Source organism: Mesoplodon bidens, assembly GCF_964165515.1.
Source record: "Mesoplodon bidens genome assembly, chromosome: 16".
Taxonomy (NCBI): Eukaryota; Metazoa; Chordata; class Mammalia; order Artiodactyla; family Ziphiidae; genus Mesoplodon; species Mesoplodon bidens.
The window spans coordinates 65946129-65967323 of record NC_138173.1 but is presented as its reverse complement, the minus strand read 5'-3'; positions in this window follow the sequence as shown (position 1 = coordinate 65967323).

Genomic DNA, 21195 nt, shown 5'->3' with positions numbered 1-21195 from the left:
AGGGGCCAAGTATTACTTCCGTGTCTTTTTTTCTGGAGGGGGGGGTGTCTTGCGCCAATTAAAAAAGCCAATTAAAAATTGGCCGAATTTCAGGCATTGATTTCCTAGTTCACTGACTATAAATTTTTTTCTGAATACCATAGTGAAGTGCGTATGCCTAATCCACGTACATCTATGTACATTTCAGGTACACGTCGACCTAGAATTTTGCCCAACACGGCACATGACTTGTTCGCTCCCTCAGTGAATCTATATTTAATATACAATACGTATTCCCTCGGGATTTGCTATTCTGCATTACACTAGGGCCTTAAAAACAGAGGCAATCTTCCCCAGCCCTGGCCCCTCACCCAAAGGCATTTTAAGTAAACTTTTCCACCCCCCTCCCCCCTCATTCCAAAAGAGAAAAAAATTCGGGGCAGGGAGGGGCTCGCGTATAACATGTTTGTGTTCGAGATAGATTATTACCCGTTGAGTTTGCTGGATAGATTATTACCCGTTGAGTTTGCTGCTCGGCGTTCAATTGTTAAATGAGTAGTGACTTCCTCCAAATCAGGTACACAGCACTATTCAGTTTTAAGGATTGCAGATTACTCCAGCCTCCAGGCCTTTGCCGCAAACGCGGGGAGTGACCAATCCCTGGTCGGGGCTTTGCTGCAAAGCGTCCTTCCCTGCCCCCTCCCAGGGCTGCACCCGAGCCCGGGGTTTGCGAAAGTAAAGTAAGTGTGCCCTCTACTGGCAGCCTCGAACGCTGCGTCCAGTTGCCACCCGAGGGCGTGCGGGTCGGGAGGGGGCAGGGGCGGCCGGAGTGCAGGGTACCCAGCGGGGCGAAGGATGGGGCGGTTCTTTAAAATGAGTTTCCAGCCACCTTTTTCAGATTCCTTCAGGCTGACTGCGGAGAGGCGGAAGAAGAGGAATCGCTGGAGAGAAAAGTGGTTCAGAGGCGCCTCTTCAACCGCATAAGTGGTGGTGAAAATTGATCCATCACTACTTATGGACAACGAGCATCACCCTATAGAGAACGGATGCTATTTATGAGAAACGTGAAATAATTAACAAGTACAGACACGAAAAAAATTTCCAGCAAAATTCTAAGGCAGCAAAACACACTTTAGTCTACACATCTTAGAAAGCCATCATCTAAACACCACGTTTTAGAGAAAGACACTAGATTTATTATTTTTTTAAATGAAAAATAAATGGTGAATAGCCAGATCTTTTCATAATGATGGGAGAGGGTTTGAGATTCCATTGAAAAAAAGTGTAAAGGACCACTTTAATAAAAAGTTTCCATACCAAAACAACTGAGCAATAAAGGTCGAAGAAATGTGAGGTAAATTTACATAGCATGCTTAATGGGTGTGAATATTTCAAGTGGGTTTTTTTTTAAGATTTTTTTTCATGTGAACAATTTTTAACATCTTTATTGAATTTGTTACAATATTGTTTCTTTTTTTATGTTTTGGTTTTTTAGCCAAACAGGGATCGAACCCTCACACCCTGAATTGGAAGGTGAAGTCTTAACCACTGGACCGCCAGGGAAGTCCCCTTCAAGAGGGTTTTTATGATGAGAAGGATGTTTGACAGAGTCTGATCACCTAGATATATCCTCAGGAAATTTGGCAACAGGGGATCCTTCCTAGAAGAGGTCTCTTAGGGTGGCTCTCCAGGAATCTGGCACTTTGGGCATTACTGTGCTGGAGGCTGAATGACTGCTCTCTATGGGGCAGAAAAAAAAAACCCCAAACTAAAAAGCAACCCACAAAAACAGAAAACCAATCAATCAAACAACAGCAAAAAAATGTAGGTCTAGTTTGACTGCAGAGGGTAGTTTTTGAAAATTGCTAAAGATGGCAGATATACTCTTTCTTAAGGTCTGACTACCAAACAATTGCAGCCAGGTGTAGGAGATGTGAACCCCAGGCAGAGATGCTGTTGCTGGGTTCAGGACTCATCCTTCTTCTCTCCCAGCCTGGTGATATCACCTGGGGTGTTATTTTCTAGTAACAGCCTGGAGTTATTTATTTATTTATTTATTTATTTAGCGGTACGCGGGCCTCTCACTGCTGTGGCCTCTCCCGTTGCGGAGCACAGGCTCTGGACGTGCAGGCTCAGCACCCATGGCTCACGGGCCCACCGCTCCGCAGCATGTGGGATCTTCCCGGACCGGGGCACGAACCCATGTCCCCTGCATCGGCAGGCGGACTCTCAACCACTGCGCCACCAGGGAAGCCCCAGCCTGGGGTTATTTTGTACTTCCAAATAAGGTAGGAGCCATCCCATTTTACAGCCGAGGAAATGGAAAGTCACATCTCAGCAAGGCTTGACTTAAGGGACTTCAGTATCTTTCTTTTAGTAATTTTAAAGAACCATTTGACCTAGAAGAGACATTTGCTAGGTTGAGAAACGGCAGGGGAGATAAAAACTAATAATATCATTCGAGATTACCAAAGGGATGTATGCTATTGTAAAACAAACATTATAAGTAGAAAAAGAAATTTAAAAAAGGTAAAGAGTTTCTGAACCTGAGATCACCTGGAGACAGCTGATGAAGTTTGTCTTTTAAGAAAACTTTTTACGGGACAGCCTCAGTCTTTCTATCACTTCCTTTTGGAAGTCAGTAGAAAGTGTCTATTGATTGAGTGAATATTCCAGGTTTGCTGGTCTAAGGAGGTTCTAAGGCTGTGTCTCTCCTTCCTTTTTCGGGTGCTGCTGGGTTTCTAAGAAGAGGCAGGTCTGTTATCACCCACAGGGTTGGGACTCCAGGTAAACAGTCCAGTAAGGCTGCCTCACAGAAGAGAACATTGTGTCACCACAGGAAACATTTTTTCCTCTAGATGGTATAACTAAGAGTCATTCATTCTCACAACTGCATATTCTCACAGTGACAGTCGTGTGTCCCTTTCATACTTAGGAGAAATGAAGTACAGAAAGAATGAGCAACTTGACCAGCCTTTCTCCTTTCTTTGCAGACACACAATGGAGAGATTCAGAATGTGTGACTTGTAGGACATAACACGTCTCCTCCCTGTACCCCACCCCTTCTTTGACTATCTCTTCTCCCACCCCTCAGAAACTTTCCTATGGGTCTTCCACAGATAAGCGTAGTGGAAAGAAACTGGACCCCGGTGATCAAAAAGCTAGCTCCAACCTGGAGATGAGACAGAAAGCCCCTCAGAGGTGGTTGGCATGTTATTTCAAAAACCCTTCAAGTCATTGAGGCCTGTCAAGGAAGGGATGGGGGGAGAATGATAAATACGTAGCTCCAGCAGAAAGATTATTTGGAAAGAACGGCTGTTAGATTAAAACCCAAGCTAGCCAGGGAATGTTAGAGGAATAGAAAGTCTCACAAGCATTTTAATGCCGACCATGTGTCCCGATGAGAGGAGTACAGGAAAGCTCTCCAGCAGACAAGCAAATAAAATCCGGCATCATTAATTCATAAGAATGATATCAAAAACGACAGTGAAGAAAATCTTTTTTAAAATGCATGTTTTTCAATGTTGCCCCACCTACTCTCGCTTCTAGCATACTGCATAAATTAAAGCAGCCAAGAAGGAAAAAAATTAGCAAGTATTTTTAACATAAAGCTCTAGACCCTACATTTCCTGTGTCGCGTTGAGTGTGTTCAGTTGCTTTCTTACCCACTGACCTTAGATTCTGGCGGAGGGTCCTAGCTGGACTCAGTAAACTTGTCTCCTCTCTAGCTTGGCATTCTTCTTTTATTCCTTAGTGCTTCGCTGTAATCCTGCCTTACTTTGTAGCTGCTAGAGTAGACAAATGGTTCCTTTGTTTAGCCTCTTCAAAGGCTCGGTTTATTGTTCCGTAAGTGCCAAACCCAAGCAAATCTCAGAAGTTTCCACACTTTCGCTCACTTGGCCTGTCTTCGCTATGGTCCTTTTGGGCAACATCTGTCTCCAGGATGGACCCTCGCTGGGTTGGAGGTGGAGATGACTGAAAAGGAGACTCACAGGGGGAAACTTTTGCTTTTCAACTTGCGTCTGGAAGCCAGGGGGCTAGGAGCCTGTTCCTTTTTCCGGGCTCGTGGAGATCCCAAACCAAAGCTTCTGGCTTTCTGAGAGTAGCTCACCCTCAGTTGCTCTTATTTTTAAATTCTGTTCCCTCCGTAACTACTTTTAAATGGACTTTGTTACAGAAGGAAATTTCTTGAACGTACCTAGAGACCGTGGATCACCAAAGCCAATGGCCCTTTCCCATTTTCCTTTTTGACTTTGCTGCTGCCAGGGAAACTGATGGCTGTTGGAAAGAATTGCTTCTTTTGTAAATCAGTGGTTCTCCACTGAAGGCAATTTTGCCCCCAGGGGACATTTGAAAATGTCTGGAGACATTTGGGGTTGTTACAAAGGGGTGGGACTGCTGGCATACACTGGGTAGCAGCCAGGCCAGGGATGCTGCTAAATGTCCTACAGTGCCCAGGACAGCCCCGCAACAGAAAGACATCAGCCCTGATATGTCAAGGTGAGAATCCCAGGGTAACTCCACCTTCTCCGGATGTTATTGCCACATTTCCAGTTGCTTCTTCCGTTTCCCCTGTTGCCTCTCCTTCCTCTTTCACCTACTACAGGTAGCTGCTAGAATCGGCTTGCGGTGGGTTCCTAACAGTTCCTAGTGTCCGTTTAATCTTGCTCACTCATTCATTCATTGCTAAATCTGACAAGTTGCGTGATCTCTCTGAACCTCACTTTTCTCGTCGGTAAAATGGGACTACCGGTCATTAGAACGTCTTTCTTACTGAGGATGTTGTAAGGATTAAATGAGATAATGCATTTGATGCAGAGCCTGGTGCCTGACGTACACTCAGAAATGCTAGCAATTGTTAGAATGGATCCCTGGTTTAGCAGAAAATTATGGATTGAGCTCTTTTAAGTTTAATGTATCAGTATTTCATGGTGCTCCCCAGAGAGTTCTGTGACATTTTTGTCCCCTAACACTTCATCAAGCATGAAAAAAAAAGCCTGACTTTGGACAGATGAGAACCTGAAGTCTCTCCTCCCAAAGAGATTACATAATGTTTGGTGACTAATTCCTAACCCACCCCTCTCCTGTCTCCATCTGCTGCAAGACTGACTGACCATTCCAAGCGTATGCCATTTTATAGACCCCTTCATCCAGAAAAAGCAAAATTCTGGAAGATCTGAAAGGTTGAATTATGCATTGTTCTTATTTAATACAAATCCAGGCATTATGTTAGAATTTCCCTCCTTTGACTGAATTCATGTGCTGTCCAGTGGCTGATCACCAGGGTGTGGTCCTGGGAGCCCCAGAACACAAGGAAGTATTTTGGTTCCTGGACGGATAAGGCTTCTGCTGGAATCTGCATCTGTTTTCTTGTCCTGGTGAGCTGACCCGGACATTGAAAAAGCTTTTCCTTTAAAGCACAGCCTAACCCCCAGATTTAGAAACTCTTTCTAACTTCGAACCCACATTTCCCCCATCATGTTTTAGATCAAGGTTTGCAAACTAGGATGATTACAGGGGCCCAGCAGGGAATGTTGATGAGGAAGCAATAGGGAGTGGTGGGGACTGTGAAAAATGGGAGAACATTTTGCCTGTGTGAAGCTGGCAGCAGCTACTCAGCATCTATGGGGTATTGCCCTTCCATATGGGCCCTTTGGTGGAAACGTGTCCAGTTTTTCAGGGAAGGTGGAATTTCAGGTGTTCAAATGTTGGCAACTCACTTAAAAAATTATATGTAGAAGCAAAACCTGTCTGTGGGATAGATTCAGCCCTCAGGCTGCCTGTCTGAGATCTCTGCTTTTAGGTGTGAGTAAGCCAGCTAAAGAATGTCCTTCTAGGAGCTTTTCCTGATGACTTTCCCCTTCCCTTGAGATTCTTAACTGTTCCCTCATTCTTTTGTGATAGAAAATCTAAAAGTTTACTGCCCTTATGGGTTTTTGTGACTCCTGGCTCAGAAGCTTCTGGCCAGGATGGATTGTGTCTTTTTTTTTTTTTTTGTGGCTGTGCTGCACGGCATGTGGGATCTGAGTTCCCTGATAAGGGATCGAACCCACACCTCCCCATTGCAAGTGCAGAGTCCCGACCACTGGACCACCAGGAAAGCCTAGGATGGATTGTGTCTTATTCACATTGGCATCCACCAAGAAAGCCTCCACGTTGCACAAGCCCAGGGCTGCCATTCATGGAGTCTGTGATCTCCAGGGCCTAGCACAGTGCCTGACACATGGTGGACCCTCTGTAAATGCTTACTGAATGAACACTGTTAAGGGAGGCTCCCAAGAGGAAGACATACCCAGCCCAGCCCAGTTTTAATCCAAAGAGAGAGAGAAGCTTTGAGAATTCTTCCTTGCTTCCATTCCACTGACGGGTAGGCCTTGTTCGTGTGTGCTTGATGATAGGTGAGGCCCCGAGATGGTTGGGGAAGAGGATGAAGACGGAAGTCATCCAGATGAATAGAACTGGACTCACTGACCAAAAAACAAAAGCAAGAAAATAAAAACTAAACCAAAGTTCACAACAGCTTAAAACAGCACCCCCTGCAGGCCTCTTTCCTCACAATTTTACAATCCCACCCAGAGGAAAACCCTGCCAGAATTGAAGAGAGGAAGGGAGGTGTAGGGTGTGGGAACATGGTCATAGAAGCTGGGCCAGGGAGAAACTCGTGTCAGACTTTTCACAGGGAAAGTGATGACCCTTTGCTGGGTCATGAAGTCAATTTAATTGGTGGTGGTGTGTTAGTTTACAAAAGTGGACTAGCATAGAAAATATTAAAGCAATCAAAGAATGTTACTAAGTATGGTTTTATGAATCCTCTCTCTCTTTCTCTGTATGAACTTGGTTATAATGTGAGATGCAATGCATCTCTGTCAGTTAAAAATGTGAGAAAGCTGCTGCATTATCTCATTATATCTCCATAGTAATCCTATGAGGTGTAGATTAATATTCCATTTTACAGATGGGTAAAACTGAGGTCTTGTAGGAACTTGTTCAAACTCACACAGTGAGTGGTAGAGGTGGAATTCCTCACCCAAATCCTTTTGATTCCACAGCCTTGGCTGAATCTGCTCCACCACAAGCCCCAGTCAACCCTGATGCCCAGCACTTGCCATGTCTCTGCTGACCAGGGCCAATTTCCTTTAGAAAATGCTGGAGGAGTCAAATAGAACACTTTACTTCTCACTGCTACCCTTTTCCTGGTGTAGAATGGCAAGGGCTCAAGGGCAACATGAGTGTCAAGACAATGGATACAGAGAAATAGATGAGTCCTTATCCTGCAAGGGGCTTGGTTCTCTCTCTGCTGGAAAATTTCATGAGGCAGCTCATATCTGTGTTGGGAAGTAGACTCTTGTGTTGGTGAGGGGATGAGGGCAGAGGAAGAGGCAGTTGTAGTGCACAGAGGAAAGAACACAGCTTGGCCGTCCTAGGAATCCCTGTAAGTCCCTGTAAGTCAATTCTTGCATTGGCTTTGGGTGTGGAGCCTTCGAGAGATGACTTCATTGAACTGAGCCTCAGTTTCCCCATCTGTAGAAAACGGTGACAATCATAATTGCTCCCCAGAGCTGTCCTGAAGGTTAACTGAGAATACAAGCTGTCCTCAAAAATCATAGCTGTTTTGTTGTCGTTAGGATTAGCAGAATTCTTTATCTCCCAGCTTCCGGTTTCTTCATTTTTTCCAGATAGGAGTGCTATTGCTTACCTCGGGGGCTTATGCAAAGATTCTGTGACAGCGTGCATAGTAAGTTCCAAGCCGTGTTGCCTGAGCTGGCATCTTGGTGGGTGCCTATACGCAGTAGGTCTTATTACTGAGGGGGAAGCAGAGGCTGGGTGACCTGCTCATTGTTTTCTGCTTGCACACACAGGTGGTCACTGCCCCCTGCCTTCGGTCTGCAAAAGAAAGTGGACTCCTCTCTGTGACCTCAGTCCAAACATATTTACAACATTAGTGCCTTCAGAAACCCTTGCCTGCTGCCTGCGGACCACCTTGGAATTCTCACCCTCCCTGCATCTCTGCAGGGAGGGATATGGGAGATGGAGTCGATGTTGGAAACTGGCCAGGGGACCTCACAGGCCCAACAAAGAATTTTTTAAAAGGGTTGATTTGGTAATAGGCAGAGGGGAATTCCGTGGATAAATAACAATTTATACAAGGCATGCCATCTGCTTCCCTGTCGAAGCATTAGTGCATAATTGCGGGCTCAATTCCCTTCCTATTCCTTGCTCTTTACCTTTCAACTCCTTAAATAATTATATTGACACCTCTCTGAGTGACTGGGTGGGAGGAGAGGCAGGGGGTACCCTGTTTGGATGCTTGCTGCAGACAGTGTGGTATAAAACTGAAATAATTTGTTTTCATGCATTAAAGGATTAAACACTAAATAAGAACATATTGAAGTTCCGGCCAGTATACCTGAATGTTGTGTTGGAAATTAATGAAAACTGGCTTCACTGGAGATAAACGACTGCAAATTAAGTTTGGTCTTTGAACAAAAACTCTGTTGTAGGATTCTCTAATTGGATTAGGGATCAAAACCTATGTGCCCCCAACCCCTCTCCTCACTACCCTACCCTTACTTTGGCATCTACCAGAGTGTTTTGAGACTCTTTATTTATGTATGCATTCTTCTGTCTCTCTTTGTAGCTTGGATAGATGTTGACAGAGGAGGTGAAGGGTTAACCAGAATTCAGGGAGGAAGGAGGAGGGTAGGGGACCATCTTGGGAATCACGCTAAAGTACTTCGAGCAGAGACAGCAAATTGGCTTGAAGACCAAAATTTGCCTGCTGTTATGTTGCCTCAGATATAAGTTTTGACCTTCTCGGTATTTATAACATATTAAAACAGGTGCCAATACTTAGAAGTCGATAGGTTTCACATAAAAATCTGAATGTCTGCCTTCCCTTGATAAGTCAGCTTTGGTAATTTGGGGCCTAGATTCCCCTGTGGATGGAGGTGAGAAGCAGTCAACTGTTTCAGAAGGGCCTTGGGTTCTTCATTTTGCCTCAGACTCTACCACTCCCTTATGCTGGCCACCCTCACTTTATTTATGACCTCTTTCTGGCTTCTGCCTGGTCTTTGTGGGCCTTTGAGTTTATGACCCCTGATTTATAAAATTTCCTGGTCGATTCATAGCTCTCATTATAAGGAAAAATTTCATCCTGAGAAAAGAGGTATTTAAGAAATATTTATTGAATAATGATGATATTAGCCAACATTAAGCACATACCATGTGCCCATCTATCTGACCCTATTTTTTGATAACAATTCTATTGAGATAAAATTCACATATCATACAATTCACCTATTTAAAGTGCATGGTTCAGGGAATTCCCTGGTTGTCCCATGATTAGGGCTCCATGTTTTCACTGCTGAGGGTGCGGGTTCAACCCCTGGTCAGGGAACGAACATCCTGCAAGCCGTGAGGCAGCGGCCGAAGAAAAAAAGTGCATGGTTCAATGGTTTTTAGTATATTCACAGGGTTATGCAACTATCACCACAATCAATTTTGGAACATTTTCATCACCCTCAAAAGTGACCCTGTACCTATTGGCAGCTAGTCTCCATTTCCCATCAACACCCCAGCCCCAGGCATTGAGTACTCTACTTTCTGTCTCCACGGATTTGTTTATTTTGGCCATTACATGTTCATGGAATCAGACAATATGTGGTCCTTTGTGACAGTCTCTTTCATTTAGCATAATGTTTCCAATATTCATGTTGTAACATCTATCAATATTTCATTTCTTTTTATTAATTTTATTAATTTATTAACAAGTCCATGGTATGGATATATCACATTTTTGTTATCTCTTCATCCATTGGGTTGTTGAGGGACATTTGGGTTGTTTCTACTTCTTACTATTATGAATAATGCTGCTATGAACTTTCCTATGCACATTTTTGTGTAGACATGGGTTTTCATTTCTCTTGGGGATGAAAATGCTGGGTCATATGGTAACTCTATGTTTAGCCATTTGAGGAACTTCCAAACTGTTTTCCAAAGTGGCTGCACCAGTTTTTATTCCTACTGGCAGTATATGAAGATTCTGATTTCTCCGTAACCTCACCAACCCTTGTTGTTATCTGTCTTTTTTATTATAGTCATGTTAGTTGGTGTGAAGCGGTATCTCATTGTGGTTTTGATTTGCATTTCCCTGATGGCTAGTAATATTGAGCATCTTTTCATGTGCTTGTTGGCCATTTGCCAGCCCTGTTTTAAGTGCTTAAGTGGAGGAATCCTTAGCTCCATGACAACTGCGTGAGATAAGTGCTGTTACTACCACACTTCCCCGTGACATGCCAAGGTCAGACTTTTAGTTGCAAGCTTTCTTTTCAGAGAATGACATTAACCCTTATTATACACAAGGAAATTTTAGTTCCCAGTTCTGGATAGAAGTGCAAATCTGAAAAGAAGACTCAGATGCGTAGTTAGCACCCAGTAGCCAGTGCCTCAGTAACTCCTATTTGTTGTGTTTTTCCTGACTCAGCACCTTTTCACATGCTCTTTCTTCTGCCTCGAGTCGTCCTTTTCCCTGGCTAACTTCTAGATTCTTTGAGGTTTCCCTGACCCTCCAGTCTAAATCTCAACACTTATTCACTCTCACAGCACTCTGAACCATTACCATAACAACATTCATTTATTAGTGTCTTTATATTTTCTCATTTTTCTTTTAAACAAAAGGTTTTGTTTTGTATTCTTATAATTAGGCTGTATATGTACATTTGTATTCTGCTTTTTTCCCCATTTCACATGATATTACAAAATAGTCAGTGTAATTGAAAGTGTAATTTTAAATGACTACAAAGTATTCTGTGAAGCGATTATAAAATAACTCATGTAACAATTTCCTTTTTAAAAAAATGTTTACATTGTTTCATTGCTTTTGCTATGGTAAATAACACTGATTTGAACATCTTGGGGCACAAAGGTTTTTTTCTGTGCTTAGGATTATTTCCTCAGGGTGGAGTCACAAAAGTGGAATTACTGACTCAGAGGCATTTGCAAGGCCCTTGATGTCTATTGCTAAAGTACTAGCAGAGAGAAGATACTGTAGTGATTTAGACTGCCCCCAATGTAGATGAGTGTCAGCACTGGGTATATTATCATTCTAAGGAAAGCTTTGCTTTAATCTGCATTTCTTTGATTAACAGTGGGGACAAATCTAATAATTACACAAACAATGGAAGCACATCTTAATTGATACGCCAATTTAAGAAAGCAGATACTACATTATTCGTGCATTTTCTTGCAGGAGCCCAAGAAAGACTGAATGAGGGCATTTGTTGGTGAGGATAAGAGAGTGAGGTGGCCTGAACAGCATCAATAAAACTGCTGATAAGGGGATTTGCAGATAAAGCAGAAGGACATACGCTGGACTATTACTCTGTAGCTCATTTTTTACACATTGTCAGAATAGAGGCCTGTTCCCCTGTAAATGACGGGCTACACTTGACAGTGCAATGAAAAGATCTGCACACTGCAGGTAGACAGTCAGAGCTGCTGGAGGCTGCTCCCGGAGTGTGTGATGGGACTTAAGATGGAAAATGTTGTGATTGGGAGAGCCTTAGCGAACCCTGGGAGGTTAAGAGTCTTCAAGCATTTTATTTTAGTTTAATTTACCAGGGGAATATTTTATTTCTTTGGGATATCTCAACATGGAACACAGGATGGGGAGTGGGAAGGGGAAGCAGGAGGCCCACTTGGTCCATTCCCTCATTCACAAGGAGATGTTGACCCTTGTCTCCAGATGAGGTTACAAATGCAATTCCAGAGACACACTGAGAGGACGGAGAGAAGATTTCCCTCTTTAGACTTTCCTCTAAGCACTGACATGTATTCATCACTTAGACCTCACAGCAACCCCTTCAGATGCATTTCATTCCTATTTATACCTTGCAGAAGAGGTGACTACTACATGAGAAGGTTAAATCTTCTGCCTAGAATCAAACAGTTAGTAAACAATGAAGCCGGGATTCAAACTCAGGCAGTGTGAAGAAGGCAGAATAGAGACTTCCAAATTGGAGAGCAAAAATTATGATTAAGTCACTGGGAAAATGTGATCCACTGTGGTAGATTTCCTGATTTAGAAAAAAAAAAAAAGCTAAATTTTCCTTTCAAATGGGATTAGCCAACCTTGGCTTCCTGAAAGATATCAGTTAAATCAAACAGTTGAAATAGGATGTCAGGGAAGATGAACAGACCCATGCATAGCCATTTGAGGGCCAAGAACCTGAAGAAAGAATTGGGACATTCTTATCAATCATCCATTAGCTTGTTTATTCTCATGTTCATAATTCATGAAGTGGGCAGTGAGTGGTCAGAGAAAAGAAGCCCTCAGGTTCAACTCCTGTTGTCCCTGCTGTATAAATTGGGTCAAAAATCTGAGCCTCAGGGCCTCCCTGGTGGCGCAGTGGTTGAGAGTCCGCCTGCCGATGCAGGGGATACGGGTTCGTGCCCCGGTCTGGGAGGATCCCATATGCCGCGGAGCGGCTGGGCCCGTGAGCCATGGCCGCTGGGCCTGCGCATCCGGAGCCTGTGCTCCGCAACGGGAGAGGCCACAACAGTGAGAGGCCCGCATACCGCAAAAAGAAAAAAAAAAAAAAAAAAAAAAAAAAAAAAAAAATCTGAGCCTCAGTCCTCTTATCTTTAAAATGGGAATAATAATGGTATCTACCTCATAGAGTTCTTGGGAGGAATAAATCAGATAATGCATACAATGTGCTTCTATTGCTGACACATCATAAATACTCAATAAATGTTACCTGTTAATATTTAGTCATTCTTTCTTTCAACACATATTTGTTTAGCCTCACCTGTACTCCTTTGGGTTGGTAGAAATGTCTTGGATGACCCAGGAAGGGGATAAGATAAAATTCTGAGGTCAAAGGTTTTAGGTACAAAGCCTCTTGCTGTGAAATGTGTTGATGGGTGAGAATTTTTGAGAGATAGGACTGCATAACTTATTTAAGCATAGCGATAGATCAGGAGAAAGGGAGTGGACCCAAGGTCTACTGGGAACACAGACTCAGACACACCCAGAGGTAAAGCTTTCCCACATGGATTGTGAATTGTGTTCCTTTAGGCTGCCTCGGAAGAACAAAACAAAACAAGACAAAACAAAACAAAACCTAGTGCTTTTCTGCTACTTAGGATCAAAATGGGGATCTCCGTCACAGAAAGCAGCATTTAGATTTTGTCTCTGGGGAAGTGGCTAAAGCTGAGTTGTATGACTTGGAAAGAGTTTGGGCCATAAAACAAGGTGCCTGAATTAGCAGATTACCTTCTGTGAATAAATCATCTAGATATTCTATCAGAGCTCAAACAAAAGTTCTGTGTGTTTAAAGTGACACTTCAAATTACTTTTTCTGTGGAAAAAGAAAAAGAGTTGAATGGAGGCCAGGGAGCCAATCAAAACCTTTTTGAAACTCCAGGTAAAGCATAATATTTTTTAAAATTTATTTTTATTGAAGTATAGTTGATTTACAATGTTGTGTTAGTTTCAGGTGTAAAGCAAAGTGATTCAGTTATACATTATCTATCTGTCTATCTATCTATCTATCTATCTATCTATCTATCTTTTTCAGATTTTTTTTCCCTTATAGGTTATTACAAAATACTGAGTGGAGTTCCCTGTGCTATACAGTGGGTCCTTGTTTGTTATCTGTCATATATAGTAGTGTGTATTTGTTAATCCCAAACTCCTAAATTATCCCTCCCCCCACTCCCCTTCCCCCTTGGTAACCATAAGTTTGTTTTCTATGTCTGTGGGTCTGTTTCTATTTTGTATATAAGTTCATTTGTATCTTTTTTTTTTAGATTCCACATATAAGCGATATCATATGATAGTTGTCTTTCTCTGTCAGACTTACTTCACTTAGTATGACATTGTCTAAGTCCATCCATGTTGCTGCAAATGGCATTATTTTATTCTTTTTTATGGCTAAGTAATATTCCATTACTAAGTAATATTTTGTAAGAATTTGGGATTTGGAACTAAAATCATCATATAAGCAGCTATCATTCATGCAGTGTGTGCTACATGCTAAATTCTACATCAAGAGCTTGATGCACCATAATTTCATTTTACTATTTTTTTAAATTAAAAAATTCAAGAGATTTTTTTTTAGAGAAGTTTTAGGCTCACAGCGTAATTGTGAGGAAGATGCAGAGATTTTCCATATACTCCTTGACACCACTCACGCATGGCTTCCCTCATTATCAACAACACTCCCCAGAATGGTACACTTCTACCAAGGATTAATCTACACTGATACATAATAATCACCCAAAGTTCATGGTTTACCTTGGGGTTCACTCTTGGTGTTGTACTTCCATGGTTTGGACAAATGTGTAGTGACACATATCCATCATTATGGTATCATCCAAAGTATTTTCACTGCCCTAAAAATTCTCTGTGTTCCATCTATTCATCCTCTCCCCCAACCCCCTGCTCTGCAACCAATGATATTTTTACTATCTTCATAGTTTTGCTTTTTCCAGAATGTCACATAGTTGGAATCATACAGTCCATAACATTTTTTGGATTAGTTTCCTTCACTTAGTAATACGCATTTAAGTTTCTGCCATGTCTTTTCATGCATTCTTAGCTCATTTCTCTTTAGTACTGAATAACAGACATGTCTGGAGGTACCACACTCTATTTATCCATCCACCTACAGAAGGACATCTTGGTTGCTTCCATGTTTTGACAATTATGAATAAAGCTGCTATAAACACCTGTGTGCAGGTTTTTGTGTGCACATATGTTTTTAGCTCCTTTGGGTAAATATCAGGAAGCATGATTACCACTCTTTCATTTTAATCCCTCCAGCAGCTCTGTGGTATGACTGTACTTATCCCTATTTTACAGATGAGAAAACTGAGGTTCAGAGAAGTCATGATTTACCTAAAGACAAACAGTAAAGAGTCCGAGTCAAGACAAGACAGAGTCTTCGTTGTCTACATGATGCACTAGGAGTTAGAAGGCAGTCCTAGTCCCAGCTTTTGCCCAGACACTCCGGATGCCCTTGACCTGCTAACTCGTTCTCTTTTCTGCAAAATAACATTATGTGTTCTACTGCCTCATCCTGTCCTGGTCAAAGGCCGTCCTGGGCAGAAAAGCACTTTGGATTTCTCACATTTCCACTTAACCTTGTGGACAAGTCACTTGGTCTCCCTGGGCTTATCTTTCTGCATCTGTGCAATAAAAGCACTGGACTAGCGATGCAATGGACTAGCTCCTTTCCAGCTCGGCAGGTGTAGGATTTTGCATCTTCACACCTCTCCTGGTTCCTCAGTGGTGACTTAGAGACACTGACTATCAGTGGGGGAGGACAGGAAGCTGTAAGTGCTTCCATTTGAGCTTTGGGGTTGAATCGTGTTGGTAATTTCAAACTCTCATTATCTTACTCCCTAATGTTTTTTTTTTTTTTAAATAAATTTATTTATTTATTTTTGGCTGCGTTGGGTCTTCATTGGTGTGTGCAAGCTTTCTCTAGTTGTGGCGAGTGGGGGCTACTCTTCGTTGCAGTGCGTGGGCTTCTCATTGCGGTGGCTTCTCTTGTTGCAGAGCATGGGCTCTAGGTGCGTGGGCTTCAGTAGTTGTGGCACACGGGCTCACTAGTTGTGGGTCACGGGTTCTAGAGCACAGGCTCAGTAGTTGTGGCGCACGGGCTTAGTTGTTCCGCGGCATGTGAGATCTTCCCGGACCAGGGCTTGAACCCGTGTCCCCTGAATTGGCAGGCAGATTCCCAACCACTGTGCCACCAGGGAAGCCCACTCCCTAATGTTTTGCTTCTAAACAAACTGTAGTTCTTGGGGGAGGGGGAAGGGCAGTTGGAATGACAATGTTGGAAATAGTTCCACTGGGGAAAGTAAAGGGTACTTGGAGTTTTTAACGTAGAACCTTAGTGACCAAACGCTGCTCCGAGTTTGTCGCTAGAGCACCACAGTCTCCATCAAGGACTATACTGTGTTTGGAACTGAGCCTGTAGTTGAGCGGGGGTTGGGTGTTGGAGGATAACACAGCTAGGGGTGGGGACAATAACTGTAGTTGCCAGCTTTGGGCTTGGGGTCCAGCAGTCTGGTTCTAATCCTTATTCTCTCACTCCATAGCTATGTGACAAACTCTCCATTCCTAGCTTTCCATAAAGGGAGAATGGTAGCAACGTCTTAACTGGGTGTCTTAACCTGAAGTTTGGTGTCTAGTTAACTGTTGTTCAATTCAGACTCTACAGAAGATGATCCAGTCCTTCAAGAGACCAGGCAGAACCAGAAGCTGCTCTGAGTTGCCCCTTCTGGCAGAGCTGTGATGTCTCACTGAGCTTGCAAATTATTCAGTGAGATTTGCATGGTGATGTTTTCCTCTCCTACAGTCAAGTCTATGCTGGAAAGAGGGGCCAGGCACTGCCTTATATACATTCTATCCTTATAAGGACACTTTAACATTGTTACTGTTATCCCCATATTATAAAGGAGGACACTGAGGTGCAGAGAGGTAAAATTTGGCAAAGATGACAGAGTTGATAAGTGAAAGAGCTGGGATTCAGATTTATGTCTGCAAGGTCTGTGTTCTTCTGCAGATACCAGGAGTCCTAATGAGAACTGCTGATGCTTGATTTCCCTACCCCAAGACTCTACTTACCAATGGCTGCAAACAGATGATGAGAAACTGTTCCACTGAACTTCTCTTGGCCACACATAACTGCTCTAAGGATCAAGGAAAATGGGATTAAATGACACCACATGAAAGACAGATTGCAGAAATGATAAGAATTCGTGCCCCTTGTAACATGCTGGTGTAGCTCCTGATCAAGAGGTATATCTGTTTCTTCTCCCATGGATCTGGGCCAGCCTTGTGACCTGCTTTGGCCATTAAAACAAGATGAAGTTGATGGCGTGCCAGTTTCAACTCTAGGTCTCAAGAAGCTTTGTGTACTACTGTTTATTCTTTCTTGGAAAACCTGCCCAGACGCCATGAAGACAAACTCAGGCTACAATGCTGGAGGATGAGAGACTAGGTGGGGCAGAGCCAAGGTGCACCTGCTCGAGGCCAGCCAAGCCCCAGAGGCGGAGCTGCCTTGCTGAGCCACAGTGAACTGTGTGTGCATGAGTGAAGCCAGCCAGTGAGCCCAGTCTAAACCACCTACCCACCTGACTGTGTACTAAATGAATGGTTGTCATTTGAAAGCTTTTCATGTTTAAAATAAACTTTTTATTCTGGGACAATTTAAAATTGATGAAAGAGTTGAAAAGGTAATATACCTGTCACCCAGCTTCAATTACCCCTGATGTTACCATCTTATCCATTATTGTGGTACATTTGTCAAAACTAAGACACCAACATTGGTATATTACTATGAACAAGACTGTAGATATCATTCAGATCTTACAAGTGTTTCCACTAATACCCTTTTTCTATTCTAGGATTCAAACCAAGACACCAAAATTCATTTTGTTAATGTGTTTCCTTAGTCTTCTCCAATCTGTGACAGTTTTTCAGTCTTCCTTGTTTTCATGACTTCGAGGTTGGGAAGGGTACTAGTTGGATATTTCATAGAGTGTCTCTTAATTTGGGTATGTCTGACTTTTTTTTTCATGATTAGGCCAGTGTTATGTTTTTTTTTTTTTTTAAATACCACAGGAGTGAATTGTCCTTATCATGCGATCCAATTGACAGCACTGGTGACGTTAACTTTGACACTTGGTTAAAGGAGTGCTTGCCAGGTTTCTTAACCATAAAGTTACTCTTTTTTCCTAAGGCGCTACATTTTGGGTGGCTCGTGTGCAGCAGTAGATACCGTTATGTATTACCTCCTTGTCCCATTCATGCTTCTCCAAATCTGGCTCTTCCAACCTATTTCCTGGACCATTTTCCAATTTTAGTCTTTTGGTGAACAATCCATCGTAATACTGCTCCTGCATTGCTAGCGCTAAAGCCAAGTTTTAATTTCACTTTTGAAATTCTAAGACTCTTTCTAGGTTCTGGTCAAATGCTGCTGCCTTCATAAACCTTCCCGGATTCACTCTGTAAACCCTTAGTGTATTCATTCACTCATTTATTCATTTTATTGAGCACCATCTATGTGCCAGACACTCTTCTAGGTCTTGGGCCACAGCCATGAACCAGACAAAATCCCTGCTCTCAGGAAACTTGCCAGGAGGGAATTACACAATAAACCCTGTAGCCAAATAATTTGGAGAGAATTATGTAACTGTGGTCTTCTCTGATATCCACGTTCTCATGCTGCAGGTGTTAGATTGTTATCTTCCCATGCACCTCAGTAATCCGTCAGTCAAGAACTAGTTCAGTAAATATTTATTGTGCATGTGCCATGAACTAGGAAACATGGTAGACGTCTACAATAGAATCTCTCACATTGCTCTTGGAGCCACAGAAAGCAGGGTTTGTCTTGTCCAATCCATTCTATTGTTAAACTATGAAAGAGAGGCACTGGAGGTACAGAGCTGGGACTCCATTGCAGGTCCATGAACATATAGCTTGAGGTTCTTTCCATATGTTCCACTGCTCTCTTGGCTAATGAAAAGGAATGGCTATAACAGCACTCAAAAGAAGAGGAAATTTACTATCTCAGGGGTGAGGAAGGGAAGTTGGAATGACATTTACCCTAAAATAGTTCTTCCTCCAGGGTCGATATGGGATCAGTTGGTCTCCCTGGAATTGAGACTTCCCTGGAATTTAAAAAAAAATTATTATTTCCTTTATTATTAAAAAATTTTATTGGAGTATAGTTGATTTACAATGTCATGGTAGTTTCAGGTATACAGCAAAGTGAATCAGTTATACATATACAAGTATCCACTCTTTTTTAGATTCTTTTCCCATATAGGTCATTACAGAGTACTGAGTAGAGTTCCTTGTGCTAAGTAGGTCCTTATTAGTTATCTATTTTATATATAGTAGTGTGTATATGTACATCACAATCTCCCAATTTATCCCTCCCTCCACCCTTACCCCCTGGTTGTTTTCTACATCTGTGACTCTATTTCTGTTTTGTAAATAAGTTAACTTGTACCCTTTTTTTAGATTCCACATATAAGTTTTCCCTGGAATTAAAGCAGTTCTCATCAAACCTTCCCACTTGACCAAAGACAGTCATTCTACACATTTGTTTGTTGTCTGCTTCTCCTACTAAAATATAAAATTCTTGGTGGCAGAGACTTGGCTGCCCTTTTCAGGTCTATATAAAACACCTAGAACAGAGGCTGACATTTAGTCGGTGTTTAATAAATATCAATGGGATACATAGGTGAATGCTGATTCAGGAAGGACCATGAGATCAGATCAGTGGCTTTTGTAACAGAAAAACTTGATTGTGTGCTCTTGTTCCTAATCCTATCCTTCCATACCTCCCCATGGCCTATAAACCACACCCAAATACTTCAGCATGTTTACTGGTCAGGGCTCTTTCAGTTGTAAACACTAGAAACTAATATCTAATGAGTCTAGACAAACAAAACAATATACACTACATTTTAAAAAAACCCAAATTTATTGTTTACCTAACTGCATGTTTCCTTCAGGCACAGTTGGATCAAGGGGTTTGGCCAACTCATCAAAACTCTACCCTCTCCTTCTCTTGGGCCTGCTTTCTTCTGTGTTGGCTTCATTCCCAGGCAGTCTCTCCCATGTGGCACTTTTTAGTTGTATGAGCCAAGACATTCCCTTCTTATTCTTAAGCCAGTTTGAGTTGGGTTTCTGTCACTTGTGAAAAATAAAAGGAGCTGACTAATACTCTTTCACCTAATCAGAGTGTGGCACGCTGTAGATATATGTGATGAATAAAGAAGATGAGGCCTGGATGAAGAATCTGAATCCCCTGCTAGCTTGGATCGATTGCACTGATTACCTCTCCATTAAGATTGAGTCCTGTGACTATTTAAAGAGATCCTTCCCTAAACATATCTCATTTAACAATATAAGCTTTCCTGATACTTCTTCCAGTGGGAGGGAGGGAGATGCATGAGGGAAGGGATGTGGGAACAGATGTATATGTATGACTGATTCACTTTGTTATAAAGCAGAAACTAATAAAAAAAAACTAAAAAAAAAAAAAAGGTCTGACATGTTAAACACTCCATTTGTTTTAAAGAAGCTGAATGTAGAATATTTCTTTTGTTCTGAGGATAACCAGTCATAATGTGTTTGAAAATGTAGGTGTCATCAGCTCTTCTTCAAAGTAGAGGTGGGAGGGTCCCCCAGCATTTCCTTAACTATGCATTGATGGTTGCAATAGTAATCTCCAGATTTCTCAGGAATATCTAGAGCCTCTAAAGAGCACCATCATCACTCAGCTTTCTGCTGCTAATTTGCAAAGCATTGTGCAGTTAACCTGTTGCTTCTCCAAATGGGCCTATAAGGGAATTCAGTAGTGTTCATTTTTTACAGGGATACTCAAAACTCAACAATGGTGCTGAGGAAAGATGGGACATACTGCATAGACCATTAGTGCACACAAGATGGTCTCCCAGCTTCCCCATCAGGAAGGTCGGGCCAGTGATTTGTTCTGGCCACTGAACTGTGAGTGACAGTAATATGTGTTACTTCCAAGACCAGGCAATTAAGAGCACCACACTTACCCTTTTCTCTTTCTTTTTAGGCTGACCATGGAATAGCTCTAATGAGATGGTGGAACCACAAGATGGCAGAAGCTTGGATCCTGGAATCGCCAAAGAAAGCTGCAAAGAATTGCATGACCTGAAGTGGCCGTTGAGTAAGAATCAAACATCTGTTAGGTTAAGCCACTGAGACTTCACGGTTTATTTGTTACTGCAGCATACCTTAGCCTATCCTGATTAACAAACACCTATATTTCTCCTCCAGTAGACTCCTAGGATGGTTGCTGGCTGATATGTATTTAAATGAGGGCAAGATTATCTTATTTTTTTTTCTCCTTCTTTATTATTATTTTATTTATTTATTTATTTGTCTTATTTTATATATCTATATAACTTTCATTTCTTGTTTTTTGGGCTTTGCCTTGAAATTACTGTATTTTGAAGGAACAGACCTAGCTTGACTCCCAGCTCTGCCACTGATTCACTGGATAACTTTGGGCAAGTTGCTTTACATCTCTGAACCTCTGTTAGTTCATTGATAAAAAGTTGAAAGTGACTGTGCTTATTGCAAGGTTCCACCACTTATTGCCTATGTGACATTCAGCAAGCAACTCATCTCTCTGAACTTCAATTTCTGCAGCT